The sequence below is a fragment of the Falco punctatus genome (genome assembly GCF_963210335.1).
Source record: "Falco punctatus genome assembly, chromosome: 2".
In the NCBI taxonomy this organism is placed as follows: domain Eukaryota; kingdom Metazoa; phylum Chordata; class Aves; order Falconiformes; family Falconidae; genus Falco; species Falco punctatus.
The window spans coordinates 22,550,313-22,578,303 of record NC_137581.1 but is presented as its reverse complement, the minus strand read 5'-3'; the positions used below and the strand labels follow the sequence as shown (position 1 = coordinate 22,578,303).

General features: G+C 41.5%; 1 protein-coding gene across 7 annotated transcripts in view; it reads right to left on the bottom strand.

Annotated features, from left to right (window-relative positions):
• The window catches only part of WASF3 (WASP family member 3), a 75,817-nt gene extending 51,324 nt beyond the window's left edge, over positions 1-24,493 (bottom strand). The window contains exons 1-4 of one of the 7 annotated variants that reach the window (XM_080376430.1): positions 23,464-24,493; positions 22,557-22,685; positions 1,799-1,945; positions 252-338 (exon numbers count right to left, since the gene is read on the bottom strand). The gene's annotated coding sequence lies outside the window, so the exon portion shown is untranslated. The remainder of the gene's footprint in view (positions 1-251; positions 339-1,798; positions 1,946-22,556; positions 22,686-23,463) is intronic. The other 6 variants (XM_080376428.1, XM_080376429.1, XM_080376431.1 and 3 more) reach the window with 6 other exon arrangements.
• Positions 24,494-27,991: the final 3,498 nt, after the last annotated feature.

Here is a 27,991-nt window from a genome sequence, read left to right as displayed (position 1 = left end):
TTATACTAGTCTCCTGCATTAGTAGTGCTTTTAACATTTGTTTCAGAGCCTAATACAGCGTACCTTCAACATCACAAAAATATAAACCTTCCTCCCAATGCTAACTCAAAACCTTCTGGTCAGTTTCCAAACTCCACCACTGGTCTTCAGTTCAAGGACTTAAGAGTTTTCAAAGCTATTTGGACCAGATTCACACAAACGCAAAGTAAGTGACAAGGTACATTCAGTAAGAGCTCCCTTGAACAGCTTACCATTTAAAAAGGGGTCGAAAGTAGTCCCTTTATGCGTTTTAGAAGACAGCTGTTCTGTGACTTGCTAGCACACTCAGGTAGCTTTCTCTGCAAAGACAAATTCAACTTAGCTTTTCAAGAACAGAATAATTGAAGATATGCATTAAAAATCAGGTTCAATGATCAACTAGAAAATCAACTAAAACATGCATGTGTAGAATCTAGACATACTTTTAACTGTTTAGAGATAAACGTTATTTCATTATAGCTTAAATTTTTTCAAGGTAAGAAAATAGCTTGTATTATTTCATAATCAATGCCCTTTTTTAACTGGAAGTATCTACAGGGAAGGTTACATTTACCCACTTTAAGACTGTGTGGATGGAAAAATGTGACACAATGATCTAAAGTAAAGCATAAAAAAACAGGTTTGAGAACCTTACATATTTCACAGTAAATATTACTAAACACAAACCCACTAAAACAAAACACACACACTAAAGCAATGAGAATCTCTTGCAAAAGCTAAACAATGCTTCCAAAAAAGTACTACAGATCCTAGAATCAAGAGGATATTCTGTCTTATAGATGACCATTTAGTCATACATTAAGTTTTTATAATTTTTTTTGTGATTAAGACATAGCTGCCCTTTCTGCAAGTACTGTACAAAGATGATCTTCTAAACCAGATCATAGGAGACTAATATTATAGCCATATTATTCAAGGTTGCTCCTATATATTCCTTGATGGAACCTGATTAGGCATTTTAGATGACAAAAATTTGTCAGAGATATTAAAAAAATCTTCTCTATTTCAAGGACATTTATAAAACAGGATTTATAAAAAGCCAAAGCACCTAGAAGAGCAAGACACTGTTAGGAGTCACCACACACAGACTCCTCCAAGGCAAGTAATCAGTGGCCTAGACAACACCTCTTGCTCTCTGTCACCACTCTTAAGTTTCCTTCGCCCTCCCTCAAAATGTTAGACCTCTGACATCATGGCACCCCACCTCAATTCCAGTAAGCATTGGTGCAGTGGCCACCTATTCCAAACATAGCACTGCCCTCTAGTTAGCCTGCTACCAAGGTCTACCAGTTGGCCAAGGCCTTGGTCCTCACTTCAGTGTTTACATACTTACAGAAGGAACTGTTCTAAGTTAGACATTATAAAAGGCTCAACTACATATCATTTACATTCAGAGGTCTCCCTATCTTATCACCAGAGTAGATGTACCATGTGGGGAAGAAGGTGCCTTCCAAATGCTGCTTCACAATCCTGACTGAAGTTGTCAGACAAGATCCTATTAACCTAAGTGACTTAACCAACAGTGACTTCTGCAGGTATACCTGTGGTTCAGGAAAGACTAACAGTGCTTTCAAGTAATCAGCACTAGATTGAAAAACACTACAGAATAGATGTCATGGAACACTAGCCTAGCACAAGGTGATCGGAACTTCACATTGAACTCAAGCCTTTTAGGTACTATCAGGGTGGCTGAGGATATATTTACACATTACATTAGCCTCAGCAGCAAGGGCACCTTATGATGTTCTCAGTTTCCCACCTTAGCTACTCATTGCTGCCCACGCACTGCAGTTCACTGCTTCCATCAGTTACATCAACATCTGTAGTGCAAGCACTACATGAACAGGATCACCAAATCCATCCTGTGATGGAGGAACTCTCCACTCAGGTCAGCAGTATGTGACACCTATAGAGGGATGGGAAGGAAGCCAAGAATTACCACATGAAGAGTGAGCATGAGACTCACACAGCTTTCACAGTGAAATGAGATCAACTATCCTGACACGTATTCCAGGGGTTAGTAAAAAAACTTGGCTAAAGATACCAAGACACAATCAATGTCAAGTAGTTTTGTATCTTTAAATCAGAGTTTTCTGATTTTTTGTTTGTTAAATAAAATATTGAGAAAAGACTCAGGATAAGCCAGAGAAGAAACGCTGGACTCCCTCACTGCGTGTTCTACATTTAAGATATGTAGTTATAACAAAAAAAAAAATATTGCAGATGCACACAACATGAGATATAGAAAAGAAAATGTTTCAGTACACCATTAACAGTCCAGCAATATCTATATACTGGCGTAACTGAATATACTTGCTCCCTTTTGAATGGATTCTTTCTTTCCCATAAAATCTTCAAGAGGAAAGAAATCCCAACAAAAAACATTATAAAGGGATTCTTACTCATTACCAAGAACATCACTGACTCCTCTGCCAAGTGCCCCCATTTGACTCATTCACTAAGTTACAGAAAGTACTGAACAGTTTCAAGAGGGTAAGATTTTAGAGAAGCAGAATGTATAATGCTGACTTCTAGTCAGAAATGTGTATTCAGCTGAATTATGTTTAAAATCAATGTTATAAAACTTTCTAAACAGGACTCCTAGAAATGAAGAGATTGTACAGAAGCAATTTGAAGATCAAGCTGCATAACTTTTACAGAGATTGAGGATTAAAAGCATCCAAATGGTAGGTCATCATTAAAATAGTGAAAAAAGGATTTTATTTTAAAATCTGCTTTCTGGGGGAGGGGTTATAAAACATGGTTTCATATATGGAGATCCAAAGCTTACTAGTGTAGTTTGAATTACAAAGTTAACCATTTTATCAGTACATAAACACACAAAAAGAAAGTGCTTTAAAACTCCATTTTTCACTTCCTGTGTGTATTCAATCTTGAAAGCACAAAAGTAAAATTTTGGAAAGTACTGTAACTCTACAGCAGACGTGTGGAAAACCCTGACAGTTTCTGGAGTCTTCAAAGAGCAGAACCACACACCAATTGGTAGGTAGGTCCCACTTGGTCTTAAGTACTGCTACAGCGGGATGGCAGCTTTTCTTTAAGAGCCATACAATTACTTAGAACCAAGGGACCTCTCAACAGCCCATCCTAAGCAGCCTTCCTGAAACTGACCAGGACAACTAGAGAGTTTCTTATCTTTAAATTAGGCTTGATCCAGATCCCAATCTTCAACTTGGGCACACAATAGGAACAGAACTCATGTTTTCCAAGTAGTCTTTTAGACACAGTTGCTGTTGTCTAGCTTGCACAGATATCCAGAAACACAGACTTAGTTAGGACACACGCTGTCCTTGGAATGTGGAAAGCTATCTGCCCTCCATCAAGCCCTCAAGGGACAATTTCCTACTCTATCTTTCTGAGAACTGCTTTGACGGTCAGACTTGGTCACAGCATTCAGTGTGTCCTCTACCACCAATTCCTTCCGAACAAGGTGAAGATCTTGGGAGTTTTCCTTTAAAACACAGGCAGATAACAAATTAAAAATAACCAACCTGTTGTGAGGTACCTGGTATCTCTTTTACTTATTTTCACCACCGGATTACGGTACAAATATTCACTGCTTGACTTGAGTATAGCAGTCCTTCAGTATTGGACAGCGGAGACCTATCTAAGTTGGAGGCTGGCAAAATCCTAAACATTGCATGGAATTTTTCTGAGATTAAACATGATTCTTGGAGATTTTGTCTTTTGTAGACAGCCCATCAGGCTTATGAGCCAACTAGTAACAGCACTGGTCTGTCAGACATTCTTGGCTGGTAAGAAGCATGGTAGCATTGACCAGCCCCAACATATTTCACCTCTTTGGCACCTCAGTGGTTAAAAGGCTTGCCCAGGACAACACGCTCTTCCTTAATAGTCAGCACTGATTCTTTACTGCAAATGAAGCTAAGCATAAAGACAAGGCTATACCACAAATGACTAGTACCAACCACAAGAGCTCTTCTACTCTCTCATCTTCAATACAAAATTAAAAGATTTTCCCATGACTGACAACAAAATAGATCTAAATATCCGAGAAGGAACAAATTTCAGCTGGCATGTAAGTATTAAAGTGGTTTCAAACACTGGAAAAGGTTTTCTAGCAGCATTTACCATCCCTAAATCTTCACATGTAACAATCCTATCTCACAATACAAGTCTTCCATACTATCAGCCTGCTCTTTCTCCCAGTATAGCCCCATGCTCTTCTGCAGAAGTTTATAGTGTATACATCTTCACAGAAAGGGAAAGAGCTCCCTCCTAGCTCCACTTGCAGTGCCCAGAGATGTCTCCCTAGTGCTCTACATAAAGAAATGTTTCTGGATTTACATCAAAGTGAAAATCCACTTGAGTAACAATACTAAAAACGGACCTTCCTCAGCAGACGGAGCCTCTGTAATTTCAGTTTTTGTCCTCCCACCCAGAGGGAGGATTATATACAGTAATTTGTCAGTTAAGATTTAAGAACATACTTCTTAAAATAAAAAAGTCACTCGAATTCTACTTTCTAGAGCATTCAACCTCCCTTCTTGTGGTTAGCAGATACTGCTACAAGGCATGAACATCTAGACAGAAGCTTTATATAAGTACTCCAAACAGAAAGAAAACCTGTGGGCTCCATTAGAAGGATTAGTCCAAGGCTAGATGATGGGCCAGACAGAGGTACAGGCTTTCAAATTAGATGCTTCACTAAAAACAAGTGAATATGGTGACACTAGCGATACAAAAATAACTGTCAGAAAGCTGACAGTCAACAGTCAAAGCAAATAGTGGACTGCACCGTATCCTGAACAAAACTTAAGATTTTATTTAGCTCAAACTTCTCCATAAGCAGTAGGGGGTCAAGCAGTTTGCACCCTACTGTTTCATAAAATTACAGTGAAGTAGCAGAATAAAGGAAGTATGAATTAACACAGGACACAGAACTCCACTGAAAAGTGCTCGTCAAAGTATCACATGTACACATATATAGCACTAAAATGAGACACTACCTCTGAGATTGATAAACGAAATTTAGTGGGCTTCAGAATGCCTAAGAAAAAAGTCAAATCAAAAAGAATTGACATAATATTTAAAAAGGAAAAATATACTGCATCTATAAAGTAGTGCAACAGGGAAGGAAGCAGCAGCAAGGTCATACTTAATGGCTCAGCACTGCCACAGCCAACAGCCAGATTCAATGCCATGGAATCACAATTATGTAGATGGTCACAGGCTGGATCAAGAAAGCAGCTGCTCTCCCTAGCACAACCCATCCAGGGGCAAGATATTTACATGTGGATCTAGCCAATAGCAACCACTCACATCACTATGATTAATTCCCCTACAGCCTCCAAGTGAAAGAGAAATGGAAAAAACAGAAAAGCATTCAGATTCAATGTTGGAGAATGAGAGGCACATCCTACACCCTAGTAGAAAAGAATAGTGCTTTGGGATATAGACTGGGGTCGTGGAAGAATCTCACGTTCCCTGTAAAGATGTTCTCAGAGTCCACATCCTCAGTTCAAAAACACATGCGAGATAGAACGCTTGTTTCCTTTGTAAACTTTCTATGATACCTTAAAAAGGTTTTGGTTGAGTGTTGGGTTTGTTGTTTGTTTTTTTTAAGTACATTAATAGCAAGATTAGGTCTAAAGAAAACATTGGACTGATAGTTGTTGAAGATGGTCATCTGACTAATAGGGATGAAGAAAAAGCAGAGGCATTCAGTGCTTTTTTTTTGTCTCAGTCCTTAATAATACCAACAGGTCTTGGGCTGCCCAGTCCAGAGTCAGAGAACAAGTGCAGGAACAGCGACTTTCCATTTGTGGACACACACATTCCATTAAGGTTCCATTAAGGGACCAGCTGTATCAGCTGAATGGTCACAAGCCCCTAGGGCCTGATGGGATTCATCCCAGAGTACTGAAGGAGCTAGTGGATAGATGTTGTGGCAGGAGCCCTCTCAACCATCTACCAAAGGTCTGGGGAGGTCACTGCTGACTGGGAGCTAGAAAGCGTTATACCAGTTTACAAAAAGGGTGTGAGGGAAGACCCAGGGAGCTGCAGCCCTGTTGGTCTGACCTCAGTTTCTGGAAAAATTATGGTGAAGATTATACTGGGTACTACTGAAAGACATTTAAAGAATACTGGAATCTGGCACGGTCAGCATGGGTTCACAGAGCAAGCCTCGTTTAACTAATTTTATATCCTTCTATGATAAGGTCAGCCACCCAGCAGATGAAGGGATGGCAGCAGATGTAGTTTTTCTGGATTTTATAAGGTTTTTGATACTGTCCTCTACAGCATCCTTCTGGACAAGCTGTCCAGCTGTAGAACGAGCAGGTTTACACAGCTCTGGGTGAAGAAGTAGCTGAAGGGCAGAGCTCAAAGGCTGTAGTTAACGGGGCTACATCTGGCTCGTGACTGGTCGCCAGCAGTGTTCCTCAGGGTTCAGTTCTAGGGCCAGTCCTGTTCAATGTATTTGCCAACAATCTGGATGCGAGAGTTGAATGCATCCTTAGCAACTTTGCTGATGACACCAAACAGAGGTGCGGCTGACTCTCCTGAGGGACAAGAGGCCTTGCAGAGGGTTCTAGATAGTTTGGAGCATGGGGCTGCGGTTAACGGGATGAAATGTACCAGGTCCAAATGCCAGATTCTCTACCTAGGACAGGATAATGCTGGGCACAAGTACAAATTGGGAGAGGAGTGGCTGGAGGGCAGCCGTGCAGAAAGGGATCTGGGGCTGCTGGTCGGCAGCAAGCTCAACACGAGTCAGTCTGGCTGCCCTGGCCAGGTCGGGGAACACAGCACCCTGGGGTGCATCAAACACAGTATGACCAGCTGGTGAAGAGGCGATTATCCCGCTGGATTCAGCACTGGTGTGGCCTCACCTCAAGCACTGTGGGGCCCAGCACTGCACACAACTTCAGAAGGATGTGAAGGTCCTTGAATGCGTCCGGAGGAGGGCAGCAAAGCTGGTGAAAGGGCTGGAAGGAATGTCCTGTGAGGAACAGCTAAGGGCTTTGGCCTTGTCTACTTTGGAGAAAAGGAGGCTGAGGGGCGGCCTCATTGCTCTGTACAGCCTCCTGAGGAGGGGAAGGGGAGAGGGAGGTGCTGAGCTCTTCTCCCTGGGATCCAGTGACAGGACACATGGGAATGGTTCAAAGCTGCATCAGGGAAGGTTCAACACTGAACATCAGGAAGCATTTCTTTACCAAGAGGGTGGTCAGACACTGGAACAGGCTTCCTAGAGAGGTGGTTGATGCCCCAAGGCTGTCAAGCGTTTAGGAGTCATTTGGACAATGCCCTTAACGTACTTTAACTTCTGGTCAGCTGGTTGGACTAGATCAGGGGTCCTCAAACTTTTTAACCAGGGGGCCGACATGCGCGGATGCAGTGGCAGGCAGTCATCTGCGGCTGCTTGGTTTCCCCCCCCAACCCCCGGGGGGGGCGGGGGCAGGGCAGTCTGTAAATACCAGGGGCTGGATTGAGGACCCTGGGGGCCATATCCAGCCCACGGGCCGTAGTTTGAGGACCCCTGGACTAGATGATCACTGTAGGTCTCTTCCAACCAAAATACTCTATTCTTATAAATGTTCTCCCATGTGTACATACTTGAGTATGCATATAGATATATATACTATTGCAGTTTAGTTCTCACTGTTTATAGTCTTTCATATCTACAGACACAAAACCTTTATGAAAGTTCAGTAAAAGCACAGACTGGAAGGTATTTGCGAAAAGTGTGTTTTTCCCCCAGACTGAAAGTCTCAAAAAGCATGTAAATTGTTTCTAGACAGACATAGGTATCACACAGATTAATCATTAGTCACCATTTATAAAATTAAAATTCAATGGAATTAAACAGCTAGACTCTTTACAGCTGACCCATGGAGTTCAGTTAAGGACATTACTATGGAAAAAAAAAATAAGGAAAGTGAAAAGGGAGGGAGACAAAGCATTTGACACAGGTGAAACTTATGTATTAATTATTCCATTTTTATACCCCCACTGGAGAGCTGTTCTTTATAAAGAAATTAGCATACACCAGTATTAACTACATGGTTCAGATTTATCCCAGTTTCTCAAGGGGTTTTCCCTCCCCCTATCCTGTTTTTAAAGGGCCAGTTGAGGCAGGTGGTTTTGTTTGTTTCTTTTGGGTCTTTTTTGTTATTAGCATTTTTACTTATAAGCCAGTTAAACTAAAGCAGTTTTTGCATGGATCTGTGACCTCAAATCTCATTCAATGTAGAGGAGCTTAGCAGTTTAGGAAGATCAAACAAATCACAGAAATCCAGAAGTATGTGAAATAAAGTCTACTTTTTCTTTTGAAAAGAAGGTTGAAGTGGCTTAAAGTCATCATGCCTGCCATTACCATAAGATTTTTATGTTTTTAATTAAGACTTGTTTTTATAAAAGGGAATTTTAAAACTACTTCTGCTTCACACTATTTAATATGGGTAAGGAAAACTATGAACTTCATTTCCCTAATAGCATAACCCATCCAGGTTATATACTGCATTACCATCAGACTCGACACCAAGTAGCTGATAGCAACTCCAGAGAACAGATTTGCCTGTTCCACTAAATATTCTCATAAATGCAATAAACCCTATTCTTCAGATTACTTCAGTATCACTTTCACAGCCATGTTTAGTACTTGGGGGGGGAGGCAGTAGTCAGCTGTCACATATGCAGCATTTGACAAAAGCAATTTCCATGAAGAGATTTTGAAACAATGAAAAAAATCTTGAACTGACAACCAAGTCTAAGAAAACCTAATTTTCTTAATACATACAATACTGTAGGCATATATATACCCCCCAGATATCCTTTAACAGTTCATAATAATGCAATTGCAACTATGCCATCCTATTCTTTCTCAGTTCCTTGCCTGTGTCCTTTCCTCAGTCTTCCAACAACCATAAAAATATCTGTTTCAACTACATTTTAAAGTTGAGTTCCCTTTGCCTTCCTCTATTAAAGATTTTGAAGACTACAATAATATAGATTTTCCAGAACTAAATACAGATTTACATTGCATAAGATGCAAAGTAGCTTGAATTTGGGGGGGGGGGGGGGGGGGGGGGAACAAAAAACCACCTTTAAATGTTTTGAAACAGTGGCAACCGTTGCTGAAAGGCATGGGCTGCCCAGAAATCCACAGTAGGTTGTGGGTTTTTTATTTGAAGAGCAAAAACTATTCTCTCTAACACCATGTAAACAGGACTGGAGGCATTGAACATATCACAGGAGAGGAAGCATGCCATGTCCCAAAGCAATACCATGCCTGCCCAGACTGCAGTTGACAGCTCCAAAGCAATGTGTGGCTTACTGTCAGGAATGGAAGTAACCAGGTATTTCAGTTACTACTGACCACTCTGCTCTGGAATGAGAAGAGAGAGAAAGGACAGCAGAGAATCTGGTACAGCTTCAAATCCACATCTTCCCTCCTCTATACAGGAAAGCAGACACCACACAATGCTTTCTCGGGCTCCAGCTCCACTTCCAGGAGGAAGGGGTAAGAGCTGCACAGCTGCAATACATTGCTTCCTCTTTCCTTCATTTATCAACTGCTTGGTGCTGGCAAAAGGGCAGTAGAGGAACAAACTACTACCAAAAAGGGAGAAAAGGGAGGCTGAATTGAAAGTTTGAGAACTACTGATATTCAATGTGATACGCTTTTGCTCAAAGAACACAAGCACAGACATTGCAGATGTGTGCAAGCTAGCATGTAAAGCCGCAACAGATTGAGAACTTGACACATCATCTTTACTCTTCTACCACAAGTGACCTTGGTTTGTAATGCCCATGCAGCTCTTCAGAGGTTACCTCTACGACCACAGTGTGGTGAGGTGGTATAAGCACCACAATCATCTGAGCTGACCACTCATGTTATTACAGGTTACAGAATTCCTGGCAAATTCTACATTGAGTACAGTGAACTAAAACAGATCAACCAATGAGGCATGGAATCTTGTTTGTTTTGAGGTTTGCAGTTTTGTTGGGTTTTGGGGGTGGTTGTTTTTTTTAAAGCCTCTTATGAGAAACCACTCCTGATCCCACATAATATTTTTCTTTTACCTCACTACAGATGCATACTGGCTTTCTCACTGTAGCAACTCTTGTTGCAGATTACTATGGGATCACACTTTAAGGTACTATTACTGCCAACACTTAAGATTCTATTACTGGCTGCAGAATTAACAAGCAGCATAAAGTGGCATTTCCATAAACTACTGGCAACATGCTTCCTGTCTCATTAATTTTACTGCTGCCATGCAGGTCTACCTTTGAAAAATCAAAAGACATCAAACTAGACTTCATTAATGATTTCTCTCTCCTAACTCATATGGAAGAGCCAAGCTCAGATGTTGGAATTGCAGATACTCAGCAAGTTTTAACTTGACTGCCCTTGCATGTTTGGGGCATTCACACCAGTGGAAAATATAAAATTTGCATTTAAATATGCCTAAGTTTTGCTAGTCAACTAACTATATCCTTGATGTCTGTCGTTCTTTTTTTTTATTTATTTTTTTCTTTTTGAAGTCAAGACTTCCAGAAAGTGAGATTTAGCCATGCTGCTGGCTAAACACATAGAAGAAAACCAAAGAAACAAAACCTTTCACCTATCTCATTTTCAAGTATGACAATAGTACAAGAGATGCCCTGCCCTTGAGAAAGGCTTTTATTTAGGAGTAGCCTATTATCAGGTTAACATGTAAATAACTAAGTGTTCTGCACCAAATCTACTGCTTTAAAGAGGATCTTGCAACTTTAAAGTTGACAATGTAAGTATTACTAGGACAAGCTTGAAACAAATAATCCACCATCAGGACCAAGTAGGTAGTCACAGAGAGTGGGTATTTTCCCAAGGAAAAAAAAAAAAAAAAAAAAAACCCACACACACCACAGTAACAACTAATAGCCACACAAGAAAAAACCTTTGCCTTCATAAAGCCCACTGAAAGACTGAGGTTTAAGATCTTACAACTTGGATCAAAACAGCTTTCTAGATACAATCTTACTGCTACGAAAATAGCGATGTCCTCCCCTGAACACAAAGCAAAACAAACAAATGTAGAATATGAAGTCCAACCACGCACTAGCACCAATCCTCCACTGATAATGTTTTGCTGCTTTCCAGGCAAATAGAACACTGGTTTTGTGCAAAAAATAAATTAATTTGGATTGCACAATTAAGTGGAATTTTAATCTCAAAATCCTTTCTCCATCAGACTCTCTATCACTTCAGGTTAGTCACTCTTTCTCTTTTATTCAAGTCATTAACAACTAGTAACATAATCATTTGAATAACAACAAAATGTACCACAATACTGTATAAAACTTTGGAGGATGGGTCAATGGGATCCCAGGTATCAGCAGACCTCTCCTTTTTCCCCTGCCAGCATTTTGTTCTTTGAAAAATTAACTTGCCCTAAGGAGAGTTAGGACTTGTTCTTGGGAAATTTAAACCCAAACAGACTATTATACAGAGTCATACTGCACCAGCAACAGGAACCCCCACAATACCTATTCCTACAAATTCAAGGCCTCTCTACCCCAGCACAGCTCTCCTCTCCCTCTAGAGGGATTATGGCACTTTTTTAAAACCAAGCCCAGTAAACCAAGATAATTAACTAAGACTAAATTTTCCAAGTTCTTGTATAGTTACAATACAGCTGATAAAAAAAAAGAATGTAGTAGAGAAATAGTAGCTAACAGACTTATGAGAAAAAAGTTCAACATCTCATACCACATGTACTTCTGAAGAAATAAGCAAAATAAAAGGGATTAGCTAGAATTCAAACAAAAGCACATGAGAACACACAAGATGCATGCTTTCAGATTTCACGCACCTTTGCAGCTTACATTCTTTGCCAATTCTTTCTGCATAACAGGGGAACACTGACTTAACAACTGGAAGTGATATTATGCTATCAACAGTAACTTTCATCCCCAAGCACAACTAGCTCTAAAGCAACGTATCTGTGCATTAGGGGCAAGAGGTATTAAAAATAAGTAAGAAGTGGGTCCAAAGTAGTACTAGATCAGTTAAGTGACTTACAAAGCCTCTTCTTGGCTACCAAGAATCTATCTGGCAGACTAATCATTAATAAGGAAGAGAACCTCACTTTCTCCCAAGCCTGTCGAGTATCAGTATCTGTTCCTAGATAAAACTGCTGTAAGGCCCAATCTTGCATGAAACAGCTCACAACTAACACTGTTTGAGGGGGAAGGGGAGAACCGGGTAAATGCAGCTACTGCATCTTATGGGCCAGCTGTTCCATAAGCCACATTCTTTCTATTCAGAATCACCAAATTGTTTTAAGCCTACAGAAATAAGTGATACTCAAGCTTGCCACTTTCGGCCAGGTTTGTTCTTTTAACACCCAATAAGAACTTGATATAAATCATGAAGTCCTGCATGCTTTGAACCAGAGAAGTGGATCAACACTTCATTATACACCTGCAGAAATGAGCAAGAAAGCATGAAAGGTATATTTCATAGATCACTACTAATACCATGCAAATTAGCTAATCCACAGTGGAATTTAATTATTTCTACAGTTACATTTATTTTAGTATTTTGTTCGAAGTGGATTTAGAAGACTCAAAATATACTTCTGACAAAAGAACACTTGTCCTTCAAGCTCTGTATTTCAGACAAGCTTTTGTTTCAAGGCTTCCTCACGTATTTTAGTTATAAAACACCAGTTCTGAGCATCTTAAAGCTAATTAATAACTTTCAATAACCCTTAATTAAATTCACTGGTTTCATCCCTCTAGATCCAACACTCATACTTCCTACCCTCACAGTTATATCTCACTAATGTTTCCCACTCACTGTAAAGCACATGATTTTTCTCCATTCTTAGTCTATTCCTGTAATTCAATGAACCCAGACAAACTTCCTTGGTTAACTGGGACTGTTCTGTGCTGTATTTATTGTTCTGTAATGAGGTATAAAGTTATCTTTGACAAACAACCCAAAGCTGTTCACCGTTTAGACTGTCATCTCTTAGGTTCACAAAACTTACTTCAATGTGTTTTCTAATGCTTCATATTCAAAGGCTTTAACAGCCACAATTCTACCAAGATGAACCAAAGTGGGGATATTCAAACTACAGATTTATAGCCATGGGTGTTAGTTAACATCACAGTTACCACAAACGTAAAATGAAGACTTATTTATATCTGAAGCTCAACTTTCAACTTTAGCTTTGAAAAAACTTCAAAATATTATTACAGGCTGCCTGTGTGCTTCTCCGGAGCCCAGTAACTTGGCTGAGGAAAGCTCCTGCCAGGCTATGATTAGCATTTAGCAGCTTAAAGGCTAACTGTGCTTGTTGTTTCAACCTTGACAACCAACTGTAAGGACACATCATTAAACTTGAGCTTCCAAAAGCATTTAACATTTGTTTCTGGAAATCAAGTTTTATTACATGTTTTGAAAATAAAATCACTTTTTCCTCTTTTAGAAATCCATGATCATGCCAGACATATGCTTGTTTTCCAAACAACAACTGTTTAAAAGAAAGACTACTCTCTCTGATGTTCCTGCCAAAAACAACGTTCTGTGGCTTAAAGAAATCTGATAGCAGACAGTTCACTCAGTTGAGGAAAGAAGGATTTACATTTGGCAAGGGTTTACATTTCATGCCTTGCATCTACTTCTCCCCATTTTAAGTTTCTTTGGGGATGATTGCGGCAGTGGGGAGAGTTTTTGTCGTGGTTTGGGTTTTTTACATCTCCAAGCATTTCACTTTCTAAAAAAAGGCATCTGTGGGTTTCACCAGAAACGACATGAAGCAGAAGTTCATCACAATGCCCTTCTTACAGGAAATACTAGGATATAAAAGACAGTTTGAAAGGGAAGTAAAAGACTTCAGAAGAAACGCACAGAAGCAAGTTTGCAGCAGGAGGAAGCAAAACAGAAAATTCAAACAAGGAAGTAGCATATGAAGAACACCAACAGCTTCATCTTAATACACAGGACAAGGGAGAGAAAGAGATAGATTTGAACAGGCAGCAAAAATAACCACCTTTACTGGACAGGTGTTATTTCACTGTTGCCTCCATAGTTTCAAATTGCAAAAGAGAACAGGTAATAAAAACATGCAAATTGGACTATTATTTCTGTACACTTCAGAAAGACACAAGATACGGATTTGATCTGCCACAGTATTTGACTTTGTCCTTCATTACTTATATATCACATAATTACTCACCAAAATAGCAACTGGATCATTTTACTACATAATGTAAAATATTTAGTTGACTTCAAGCATTTAAGACAACAGAAGTTCCAGAATTTTCCCCAGTCATGGAGTTTACTTACCACTTCCAGGTGTTTTTTTTGCAAATAGTTATAAATCCCATCGAGCAGAACCTTGCCACTCTCCAAGATCCAGAAATTCCTGAAGGCTGCTAAACCTGCTCCAACATCAAGCCAGCTAGTCAGACAACACTTCAGCCAGCTAAGTGACCAAGAGTATCATCTCCTACAGGACAGCAGGCGGCAGATCCATGCAAGCTTAGAGGCCCTCAGAACTGTTAGCACAGCAACCAGAACAACATTATTACAAAGCACATACTTGCTATTCTAATGGAGAAGATATTTTGGACAAATAACGTCAGAATCCCAATGATCTTAGAGTAGTATTTCAGATGCAGCTATTTCAGGGTAATAAAAATCCTTAAGCTTAAAAAATTCAACTGCTTATTAGTCCACTGACATGGACATTCTTATTAGCTATGTAAATCCTGCACAGAAGTTCAACAACTAGACATGAAGGTTTGTCTTTTACTGCATTATAGCTCAAGCTAGTAAATTGGTGTTGCTCCTAATCTTATCTACACCTTTGTGTAGAATTACCCACCCTGAATCAAAGGATGCTTGAAACTTCAAGATAGTCTACAAGAGTATGAGCAGTGTTTGATGACAGAGACAAATGTTATAACTACATTTCACTTGAGGGCTGGAAGACTATACTTCAGTGCATTCTCAGACATTCCTCTTACAGGCATTTCTACCTCACCACTTCAACATTCAGGTATTTCACACTTGCCATGCACAAGCTCTACAACTTTTTGCTTGCTATAAATATGAAGTGATTGCTACAGTGAAGATGCACAAGACCTGCAGGATTTGAAGAATGGAGAGATTCAAGAGAAGCAAGTTGGCTGAGCTGAAGGAGACAGGATGCCCTGCATGCAGAAAAAAAAAAAAAATGAAGCTGCTCAAATGCTAGTTCCTAGTTCTTTCTAAAAAAGGTGGGGATAGAAAGCACATGACTTGCACATCTGCTTGTCAAGCATAGCCTGGCATATACCCTTCTCCTACTAGGCAGTAATCTGAAACTGTAACCAAGCCACTTGTATAACTGTACCAAGACATTCTCTTTAAACATGACTGAAGAGTTAGACCCACTCCAGCTTCCGAGTTGGCATGCAGAGGTCAGAAGGAACTGCAATATTCAAGCTGTGTAAAAAAACCTAGTAATATACGTATGAGAATGTCTAAATTTACCATAACATCAAACATAGGCTTCATTTGAAGTGATGTGTTTTCTCCACCTTTGCAGCTGTTTAAGCATTCAAAGCAACAGCCAAGCTTTAAAATGAAAAACAGTACTTTCCAAGGAAATAACTCCACAATAAACCTGTGCTGATGTGAGTTCCAGAAAATTTCAACATTCTATAGAAAACAGCAGCAAGTTCTAACTGCTGTAGAAGAAAGAACTAAAAGGCACACTTTCACTAAAGCCCCCCTTCCAATTCAAAAGTTCAAACTTCATTTTTTTCATTCACAAGTAATGAGGCAGAAGAAAGCCTGTTTCCAAAGGCTGTGTAAAGTTTCAAAATAAAACAAGCTTCCCAGGCATTGTCTTGTAGCACACCAGTCCCCACAGCTGCCTGTTGCTCTGTCAGGACAAAACCAAGTCCACAGCAAATGAATGGTTTTCCTCAGCATCATAGAATACTAACCTTTTCCAGTATAGCCACAAGAAAAAAGCTACTGCAGAGGGAGGAGAGGGCAACAGCTGCATACATCATATTAACTATAAACCTCCAAATATTCAAAAGAGAATACTCCAACTCAGCTGGCCATTACAGTCATCAGCACTGGAATAAATCTCACCTCCAGACTGAGATTGAACCCCAGCCCCTATTAATAGCCCTGTCAACACTATCTCACTCTGCAGCAAGTGACAAGTGGATAACTGGTTAACCAGTCCATGGAAGAAAGTCCTGACGGTCACATTTTATGTAACATTCTCCACCTATAAGTACAATGGAGCTCCAGTAATTCCCAACTTACACCCACTGTCCTTCACACACAGCCTTAACATTATGTTCCCTTTGCCCTGGCAACTGGACTTGAATAAAACATTTTTTGAGATTATATATGTTTTTCAGTCTTCACTGATGAGGTGCTTTGTCACTTCTAGTTTTTTTTAATATATCAACAATACAAGGAAGTATTTTTGCACATACCATCTTCTAAACAGCTGGTGAAACTCAAGTCCTCTAAGACCTCTGAAATACCATTACATTATACCTTTCATGTTATCATAGATTATCCTGAGTTGGAAGGGACCCAGGAGGATCATCAAGTCCAACTCCTGACTCTACACAGGGCAACCTAACAGTTAAACCAGATACCAGAAAGCATTGCTCAAACACTTATTGAATCCTGACTGGCTTGTGGTCACAACCACCTCCCTGCGGAGCTTGTTCCAGTGCTTGACTACCCACCCAGTGAAGAGCTTTGTCCAGATACCCAATCCAAACATCTTCTGATGCAGCTTTAAGTTGTGTCTCTGGTGTCTGGTGGTGGGGCATGAGAAATCAAGATCAGCACCTCCCTTTCTGCTCCCCATCACGAGAGAGTTGTAGACAGCAACGCAGTCATGCCTCAGTAACCTCTCCTCCAAGTGGAACAAACCTAGTATCCTCAGCCTCTCCTCATAAGTCATGCCCTCTAATCCTTTCACCATCTCCATTGCCCTCCTTTGGACACACTCTAGTAGTATCCTTCTTATACTGCGGAGCCCAAACTGATGGAATAAAATATACCAACAACCACCTCTGCCTTCATAACCTACCAACACATTAAAAACTTTAAAAAGGCTTTGTAAATCATGAAGAAAGCACACTAATCCTGAATATTAGTTGGATCTCAGCATACAGTAATCAGCAACATGGAGGACAAGACACTAGAGAAGAACCAAGAAAACCAGGAACACAAGCAGCAACTTACAGCATTCCAAGAAAAGCATTATCATCCAAATTCAACAATAACAAGGAAATACAAGCGTTTTCTGAATGAGGAATCTTTAACATACTAACAGTAAGACAGTCCATGTTTAGTATTAAGAGATAGTCCCCTAAAAATTCAGGGCTCCCACTCAGGTAACCCAACAGGAAAAAACACACAGCAGCCCCTGAGCATGGTCATCCAAATACAGCTCTTCAACAAGATGCAGTGGCCTCTACATCTTACTAGTACAGCCCTAGTCCAAACAGCACCTTGTTTTAATAGTCAACTGTTCAACAAACATCTTAAATATAAATAAAATAGTTGCATGTGTTCACAGACAAGCCAGGCACCTGAAAACATGACATTACCTTAGAAAGACTAAAGGAGCCAATTTCAATTAAATTGCAAAGTTAGAAAAGGCTGCATGACAAACTATTTCCTAAATAACCTAAAAAACTACCAAATATCAAGCTTATGTAAAATTTCAAATATCTGAAAAAACTGTAATTGCTAGCAGCACTTGCTACAAATTGATTTTTTTTAATCTATGAATTTCATTCAGATCATGCATTAAACAGCATTTTCACTATTTATAGCTTAAACTTCCCTTACCAATTTTGAAGTTCCATAACCAATCAACACAAGGCTGACAGAGGACTTGAAATCACTGTAATATATATAGAACTCTAAAGCAAGTGCATATTCAGATACTAAAAAAACTGCTCCAAAACACAATAATGCATAATTACAACAGCCAAACAAACCTTAACTATTCATTTACACCAGCATAGGAGGAAACATAACCACTGCAGAAGTTTCAAAAAGTCTGTCTCATTTGACCTTAATGGTGTTAAGTATTTTTCATTGATGTAAGTTTATCTGTGTATACTGCCATGTAAGTGAACAATGCTTGATAGTTTTTCTACAAAAAATTACTCTATAGTTTCTGTATTGGGCAGACTTTCACGATAGGGATGTGCAATAATAGCTTGGGCCAAAGAAACAGTGAAACAGTGTTTTTATTTACGGAACCAGAGAGAAAACAAGCCAGGTCATAATTCTGTACACAATGTTTGAAGATCTCGTTTTTTCTTGTCCTAAAGAAAAATACATTTAAGTCCACCTAAAACTCTGGGTTTGACAGATTAATGGAAGTTACAACTGCCTTAGCATAGGCTACTTCTATTTATATTGATTATGACGACTGTAAAACACAAACTCTGATTGGATTCAAATTACCATTGATACCTATACATACTTTATCTATGTCACCATCATTTGAAAGGTTGCATCATATTCTGAAAACTACTATAAAACCTAAGTATCTACAGAATGCAAGATTAATTCAAAAACTAAAGCAAAAATATCTACATGCCAACCATGTTCAAGACACTTATTTTTGTTACATTCACCACCGCTTAGCCAACTATTTAACCCAGCACTCCACAGTCTGTATCAGTTCTTTCCACTACTTCTTACTAAAATACTCTTGCAAGGAGCCTTCTAGTTATGAATGAACCTACATGTTAAGTATAATCTGTTTGATAGCATACAAATGATGGGAAAACATTTTGCTCTATTGTTTTTGTTCTAGATTGACATGTTTTAACAAACATCAATCAAGTTAAACTTGAATAACAGTCAATTTTTTTCTGCTTTTAAAATATATTTTTTAGAATACAAAAGATTATTCAGAGTTGAAGCACAAGTAAAATGAATATTCAAAGTATTAAATAAATTTCATGTAAGATGTTCTATGCTTAATAGAAACACACATTGTCCCAGTAACTTTATGTGGCTACCAAATCATTGTAAGAATAAAGAGGTGATATTTACAACCAACAGGTAGAAAGGAGCTCCAAGTATCTAGAAAGAGAGTAACTAAAATTCTGCTAAATGGAGAGGTCCACAAAAAAAGAAAATCCCACACACATACAGGAATCTATTATAGATCCAAAAAACACCATTAGTTTAATGGCTGAATAAGTACATGAAAGACTAAACTAATTTACAATGTGTTGAAATTCAGAACAACTCTAAATCCTTAACACAAATTTGTTTTTTTTTTTAAAAAACAAGCAAGCAAATCCAATAAACACTTACCATACTAAACAAGCCTTCAATAAAAATTTAACAGCTATATCACCTCCCAAAAATAAAGAAATCAAGCAAGATAAGCTCCTAGTTTACAGCCTGAATGAGCATGAAGCCTTCCATTTTGATTTCCAGCTGCTTCTACAGAAAAATTTCTTAATTTCTTCCCAAATGTTTCGTTTCTGCTTTTGGCAGAGGAAAAAGAAGTGACATCTATCTTCAACTAAAAATATTTCAGTTATCCAAGTTTCCAAAAGAGGGGTGAAAAACAACAGTGCTTTTCCAGTTTAAAAAAACACCCCTTTTTTCAGCAGCTTTTCAGCAGGCTGGCTTTGGAACAATTAGATCTAGATAACATAAGTGTAGAGGAAAGAACTCACTTTAAAGTTGAATAAATAAATCTGGTGTAACTTCATGTTATTTTGATTATTACCTCTAAAGGTAGACCAAGTTCTCAGGAGAGAATAAGCGCTAGCACAGTTCTGCTACATAGCTAAGGCTCAAGATGCCTCAGTTCTTAGTCGAGTCACTGATTTTCTTGCATTGCAGGTATCCTGTACGTAAGACTTCCGTATGGAGAAGTTAATACTCACCCTCTACCTCTCTATCAGTTCCTATAAGAGAATAAACAATTACCACCTGTGACCCATAGTACTGCTGGTACAAGGAATCTTGTGAAGGCAGCGTACCATTGTATGTAACACTGGAAGGCATGTATTTACAATCCAATCCTATTAACCACCTTCATATACTGAATGACTTTAAGATTAGAGGGGTAAGAAAACCTGATAAAAACAACTTCTCCCCATCAGTACTGTAAATCATTATCTTCCTGCTAGTAAGGTAATTAACCAAACTTCACATCATAACCCACCAAACACACACAGCCTGGCTAGTAACTTACACTACTAGTCCAATTCACCTGATAGACAGCCTGTAGCTCAACACCCTACACAAGCAAAAAATACAGTCACTGTAATGACCGCAGGAAGTCCAAAAATTTTAACTGGAGCCACCCAGGAATTGGGCAGATACCAATACACCACCTTTGAATTGAAGAGGCCAAAGAGTGCTGTATTATACAACCTGTATCAGATTCAAGCTCAGTGACAAGACTGTATAAAGCCCACCCCAACTAAAGACACGCCTGGAAGAGCAGACTGCAATTAACCACAACAAGATGTCTTGCTCATTCCCCACTAAAAGCAGTCAAGAGAGCTCTGGAAGACAGGGAGGACTTGAAAGAACAAAGCGTACACCAAGATACAACTGTCCATGCAGGAATTTTAATCAAAAAGGGAGGACTTGCAGAGGCATGAAAGCTAATTCACTGTCCAAGTGACACTGATACAGTGAGCTAAATACTCAAGATACCATCAGCTCTTCTGGAATTCTTCAATAAAATACCTGCTGTAGTTTGGTTTTCAGAAATCCTGCCCTGCTAATCACTGTACATAAGCTTCAAAATAGCATTCCTATTGCCTGTCACACAATGCCTTTCCCCCCCCCCTCTTTCCTCCATACAGGAATACTGACTGCAGACACTGTTATTCTTGTTTCAGAAAAATACACGGTATGTACCTTCTCACTGAAGAATAAAGTAAATAAACCTGACCTAAAGTAGTCATACCAAGGAGCAGATTATCTGTAAGAATTTTATATTACTAGTCTTAAAATCATAATCCTTTGAGGCATGTTGTACAGACAAGGCATATACTGAAAAACAAAGCAGGTTTATGCTGCTATGAACTATGAAATGTCATATGTGTTGTACCATATAAATCAAACTTGAAGCCTCAATAACTTACCCTTTTTAAAGTACAAGGAATTCTATTTCTGACATAGAAAGTCATCTTTTATTACTTCCATGGACAAATAGGAAGATTAGCAAAGACTACAGTTTCAGTAACTATTGTGTATAATCAAGACCATTGTTTCAGTACCCGATTAAAAAAATGTCTACTTTTTTAGCTGGAGAAAATTGCCACAGAAAAAAAGAAAGAAGGCTCGCTCAGTTATATATTATTTCATGTACAACAAAATCTCTGTGTTCACCACCCAATAACTACATCCATGTTACCACTAGCAACATAAACACAAAACTGATCTTCCAGCAGGCAGTAAGAGAAGTTTGCTTTGCACAACTCATCCCCAAAATTCAGCTGGAAATAAACGGAGCTTCAACACTGCTCAAGGGGAACATGATCTGGTCCTGATCTCAAATGAAGAGCTACAGATAAAACTTCCTTCTTACAGGACTTACTGAAAGCCACGTTCTTACCGAGTAAGAACGACTTAGGGCCTTTATTTTCGTGTAGGCAGATAGCTGTCCTTCCATCTTGGCGTATCTTCTTCTGATGAGAACTTAAAGGCAAGAGTAAGCTGTAACTGAACATAATACCCAACAAAGCTCAGTTCCACAGCTCAAATACGGGGTCTAATCTTGAATAGTTAAGTTTGCAAGCACTTTAGCTTGTACCTTTATTAACAGGTTTTCAGCTTAGGTGTTAGTCTACGTAATTATTCCATATCACATCAACCTCCATATGTAAAAGGCCACACGACTTCGCATCTTGCTGTAGCATCCGAGAACATGCTGCAGGCTAAGAACTGTAGCCTTATTCCATTCCCTTCTTCAGGCACATACACGATTAGCTACTATGGAAAATACTGTATCGGGCAAAGTCAAAACACCAGTCTATCTCCTATAAATGTAATACTTTTTGATTCCCTATGTAAAGTTTTAAAAAGAAAAGAAGAAAAAAAGGCCAGTCTTGCACAATAGGCAAGGCAAAACCACCTCCTTCTCATCCCCACATTTAAAGCCTCTAAGTTCCTGGCAGCCTTCATAATTTGCCCCTATCTTTTTCTAATAGGAATACTTTCCCCTCATTCCCTGTAGTTTACAGAAGGGGCACAAAGAACCACAGCTAGACAGCTTTTTCCTGTTCCTGCACAAACAGCACACAAACTAAACCATTTGTGCTTTGAAGTATTTTCTATCAAGGAATCTCACAACTGCATCTAATAACCCATCACTCAAGGACTGGCCCCACTTCACAGACTGTTGCTCAGCCTAAAACTATCAGTCCTTCTCCTGTTAGTTATCTGCAGCGATTACTGAACTGTATCAGAAACGAGAAGAAAAATAATAAAAAAGGCATTTCTTAACTGTTTTCAGCTAGCATTAGACATTCAGCAGTTGCAATATATCCCTGTGTTCACACGGCTGCACTCACTCCAACTCCCAGCTTCTTCTCAGCGATAGTCACTTAAGAAATAAGTGGGAAAAACAACTAACCTGAAAAAACCCGTGAGCAGGGAAAAATAAAAGCAAGGGGGGATTAAAAGTTCCCCAGCCGTCAAGGACTCCCAGCGCCCTTCAAAGCCAAAAGCGGTTATTTTACGTACTTGAAAACCGCCGGACATCAGAAGAGACTTGCCAGCGCCACGCTACGGTGCCGGCGCGGGGGCCACTCACGGGGGTGCGACGGGTGAGGAGCGGCCCCGAACTCACGGGCCTCAGGGCTGGGCGCCCCGTTCCCCACAGCCCGGGCTGAGCCCCCGCGCCAGCCCTGAGACCCGCAAGCTCGGGAGCCCGTTTCCCGACCCCACGCCCGGGGGCTCCGCAGCCCCCAGCTGAGAGCGAAGGGGGGAAAAGGGAACGCGCCTCGCGGCCCCGGGGGCTGGCGAGGGGCCGAGGCCGGCAGGAGAGCTGGAAACAAAGCTCCAACCCCCCCGCCCCGGCTGAGGCAAGAGGGCCCCAGGACGGGCAGCTCGGCCCGGGCGGGAGGAGAGCGCGAAGCCCCGGAGCGACTCGCGGCTGCTCCCACCGCGGCTGTGAAGAGAAAGGCGCCGCCGCGCTGAGGGGGCTCGCACAGGGCAGCGGCGGGATTATCCTCGCGGGCGGCCAGAGACCGTTAAAAAGCGGCTGCTCCCCCTCAGCGCCCCTCCCGGCGGCGGCCGCCGAGCTCCCGGGGGAGGAACGGACCCCCTGCGCACCACCGCCCGCCCGCCCGCCCGCCCGCCCTCCGCCGCTGCTGAGGGAGACGGGAGTACGGCCCCGGCCCCGCACCCACCTGGCGCCGCACTCCGTCCCTGCCCGCGCCGACGCCGCTCCAGCCGCCGCCGACCGCCTTCGCGGGCTAAGCCTCCGCGCCCATCACCGCCGCCCCGCCCCTCCAGCCTCGGGCCCCGCCCCCTCGCCGCTCATTTGGGCGAGGAGGGGCGGGGCAAGGTCCGCCAATGAAGGCCAGAGCTTCGCCGCACACATTGCTGATCGGCGTGAAAAGCATCCAATGAAAACGCTAAGAGGGCGGGGAGAACTGTCAATCAGAGGCCCCTACCTGGGGTTCGCAAGAGGCCGGAGCCGGGGCGTTTCCTCCCGCTGACCGGCTCGCCCGTCCGCTCCGCCGCCAGCCCGGGGCTCGCTCCCGCCGCTCGCTGCGGCCGCCGAAGTCCCTGGGGTGTGGGGGCTGCGCTGGGGCTCCCGTCACACACACAGAGCTCCCATCTGGGGCTGTCACACACATACACGCACCCCGCAGATAAGAGCGCCCCTCAGGAGCAGCCACCTCGTCTCCCGGTGCCACAGCGGCCCCGGCCCCGGCCCCTGCCCCGCCGCGGGCCGGCCTCCCCCCAGCTCCACAACAGGGGGCCGAGCAGCCTGACCCCTGTGCCGGCTGCCGGGCGGGGATCCCCCTTCCCGCAGGGCTGCGCTCCCCACTCGCAGCCGGGGCGATGCGCGGGCGGCTGCGGCCCCGTCGCGCCTCTCCAGCCGCCCCTTCCCCACCCAGCGCCCCGGCCTCGGGACACCCATTCCCAGCCCCTCACAGCAACGAGGGTCGCGTTGCGCGTCCTCCGCGCTGCCCCCTCCCCGCGCTGCCCCCCCCTCCTCCCCTCCAGGCCCCTTTCGGCCTGCAAGAGGCCTCCGCGCCGCCTCCGCCCTCATTACTGACCGCCACAGGCATCCACCCCACCACCCCCCGCGCCCTTTGCCTGCCCTGGCGACCCAGTTCCCACTGAATCCAGCTTCTGGTCATCCGGGCCCCGCGGAGATCCGTGTTTATAGGGGCAGGCACCCTAACGCCGAGGGGTCGGGGGGGCTTGGGGGTGTGTGTGTGTGTGTATGTGTGTGTGTGTGGGGAAAGGCTAGTAGGGCCTTTGCCCCACTGGGCAGGGCGCATTGTGCGGGCTGCAGCTGCTGACCCAGCGGGAACAATATGGCCTTTCCTGCTTTGCCTGCGATGCCGTCCTTTGTGGTTATCCCTATAACGGGGGCTTTTGTTGCTGGCTGCAAAGCCTGTAGAAAAAAATAAGTCGGACTTTATCATGTGAATGAGATTTGGGGAGGGGCAGGGAGGGTAGAACAATCGCTGAACGAACTTTAATGGCCCAGGGCACTTCAATAAATAATCACGGCTGAGAGCAGAAGGTTATTGAACGCCATCTCGAGTCAATCATCTCTGCCAACTTACCCAACTCAAACCCAACTGCACCACTGGCAATGCGTTCTTGTGGCTAACAAAGCGCCATCCCCACTCCGCCTCAACAGCAAAGGCGCGGGCTCACCGGCAGCACCTTTTCATGAAAAATAGCACGCAGCATTGCCATGAATTTGAGAAAAATAATTTGTATTTAAGATGCTGATATTCATGGTAAGAAGCAGCAGCAGAGAACCGCTGCTGTAATCACTCAAGGTTACCTGGCCAAAAGCAGCATGCTGGCTTTGAAATGCGGAGGGTGACAGTTTCATGATGGCTAGCAAAGCAAACAGATGGCTAGCAAAGCAAACAGAAAAGGAGTCACTAAGTGACATAACCCTAAAATAAGGAGGCAGCAGTCTTTTTACTCAGCACAAGGGCTCACCAAGACAAAAATCATTAGAGGAAAATAGTCTCTAGGTTTTGAGAAAAAGCCGTCTATTCAAAAGGAGAGTATTTTGCCTGGAACAGGTATGCAGCAAGGAAGAGGAAAGCTTCAGAGACTGTAAAATAAATCAGAGGGAAAATGACCTAGCATTGTTAAAACACAGCTGCATTCACGCGTGTTCAGTGTTGCTTTTTCCGTGCTGAAAATGGGAGCTTGAGGTTTGAAAAATATTAATTTCACACAGACCTAGCACTACCAGTAGTTTTTTTCTGCTCCATCAATACAAGTAAGTAGCTTGTGTGACGCAAGGTATTAATTAACATTTATTTCGTTCCAGCTGCTTTCCAGGCTCTTGGATTCCTTCTCAACTTTAATTTTTCTCCTCTGTATTCATGACGTTTTTAATGCTATTTTTAATAATATCTGCATCTCGTAAAAAAGGAACTCAGGCAGACCTCTCTTACTGCTGTTATGACCTTGCCTTTGAATTTGCAAATAAGGCAAATCTGCCAAACGATTTGTATTCAATTCGCACTGAGTTTTCATTAAGAGAGAAAAAGAAAGGTGGTTAAATTATCTGCAAGGAATAATTGAATCGGCTTTTGTCCGAACCATTACTGTTTTTAAGTGAAATCACGCCTCAGAAAAGTCCTCTGAAGGCAGTAGATACAGGCTTGGACTGACACACTGAGAGATATCCAGGATTGATCTTTCTCCTATTAATTTCACTTGCAGGCAGAATCAGGCTTCAGACTAATAAAAAGGAAAGGATTATTGGAGACTGAAGCCAAGATGAGTTAGCAGAAGTAAGCATGACATTTTCTTGATATCTGCTTATAATATCACTGACTTAGATCAAATTTATAAGGACCTCCTTTTCTTGAATAGTTCATTTCACACAAAAAAAAGGGACAACATAAGAAGAAACAATATTTTAAAAGTTTGTTACACTGCTTGTCTTTTCCTGCTGAAGAGCATATTTCATGATACAGAAATCATTTTGTCTCTCAGGAAACACAAAATTGCTGAATAATGTTAAAATAAATAGTGTTACGCAAATGATGTACAACACCACTGATAATCATTACAGCATCTCTGATTATTAATGGGACATTGATAGGCCCCTGAAGAGTTTCTTGCTGAATCAGCTTTTGAAATAAATTGCTTTCCCTCCAGCCGCAGCCGCACCCCAGAGAAAGGGGAACCATGTCCTGACTGAGGTAATTGATTTAGGATAGCTAGTGGATACAGGCAGTGCACAACGTAAGATGCTTTATGAATTACTATGTCTCTGCTAATGGAGTTTATTTTCCATTAGTGCAAAACTATTTAGCCTTGATAAGGCTGTGTCTGTATTTCTCATACTATTCATATTTTCAATATTATTGATATTTCCATACTATTCATATTTTTCAGGAATATTTTCCTGAGGCTAGTAACTATTTTGCTTTTTTGTTTGTTTTCCTTTTAATATCCCTGGATCGCTGGAATACTGGAAGACTAGGAAAGTATATGAAAGCAAGACGCAAGCAGATCCTCAAAGGAAATATTAAATGTAAGTTCAAAGAGGCACTGTGTAATCAATCTTGAGAAAAAAATGTAGGGAAACAAGAACAAAAGGAAGCCTAATAACTTTTCAAGACAGTTACTTTCATGAACTAAACAAGAGTTGTAATTCTGCCAATTAATAGTAAGGTCCATTAACTGTAAGTCATAAAAACTATTTGCTATGCAAAGCACTCATATTTCTTTGCTGGCTCTGACGCTTTGGTAGGGCAGCGTAGTAGGATATCCAATGAAGCAGGGACTGGTGATCTATAGCGGGAGTGGACACAGTCTCTTTATAGTTTTACAGCATTGTCAGTTGAACAAGCTCCCTTTATAAAAATAAACACACGGAAGACATGACTGCAAGTTCCCGGAGAGATTAAAACATTATACACAGAAAGCTGTAGTTTGTAATAGGCTGTTGATTTAGCAGCTGTACAATGCAGGGCACAGCTAGGACTAATGTGACGAAGCTAAGAAACAAGAACCACAGGGTGAATATCTATCTGAAAGAAAAGGTCAGTTCACAAGCATAGTTGGGTTTCTGCAAACATGACTGTGGGAAACGTTTCAAAGTGTGCTATACCAAACACATTTCCATCAGCTAAGGGTGGGCTAAATTGTATTTCTCCCAGCTGGATTCACTATAGCTGTATGCTTTTTACAAACCCAGCAGTCTTTTCCTAAACTTCTGTGCCTTGTTATATTATGACCACCAATTATAACAGAGGTATAATGTCAAAGGAGGGGGGCAGGATTCTTTTACTAGGTTCAAATAGGCTTTCCTGCATAAAAATACGAAGGTAGGGAATAGCTCCATGTTTCTCAGTGTCAGAGGATTTATGCAGCTGAGTTCTGGGAAGTCCCTAGCTGCTTTCTCACTCTACTGAGCCCATAAACAGATGTGGTTATTGAAAGATTTATGATAACTATGTTTGATTGCTCCCAGCCTGATATCCAATAGTTATTGGTATCCTTGTTCCATCGGATTTGTCTGTCTCTCTTGTAGTATCATGGGTAAAGTTTACCAACACATACTGCAATCATCCACTTCCCAGCGACTTTCAGCAAGAGATTATAATCTAGCTCCTTTTTGTGCATTTAGAAACCTCTCTTATTATCCATAGAAGCACACAAAAGACTGAGTGCATCAGTGTTGTACTCCACTAACATTTTTTGACTTTGAGG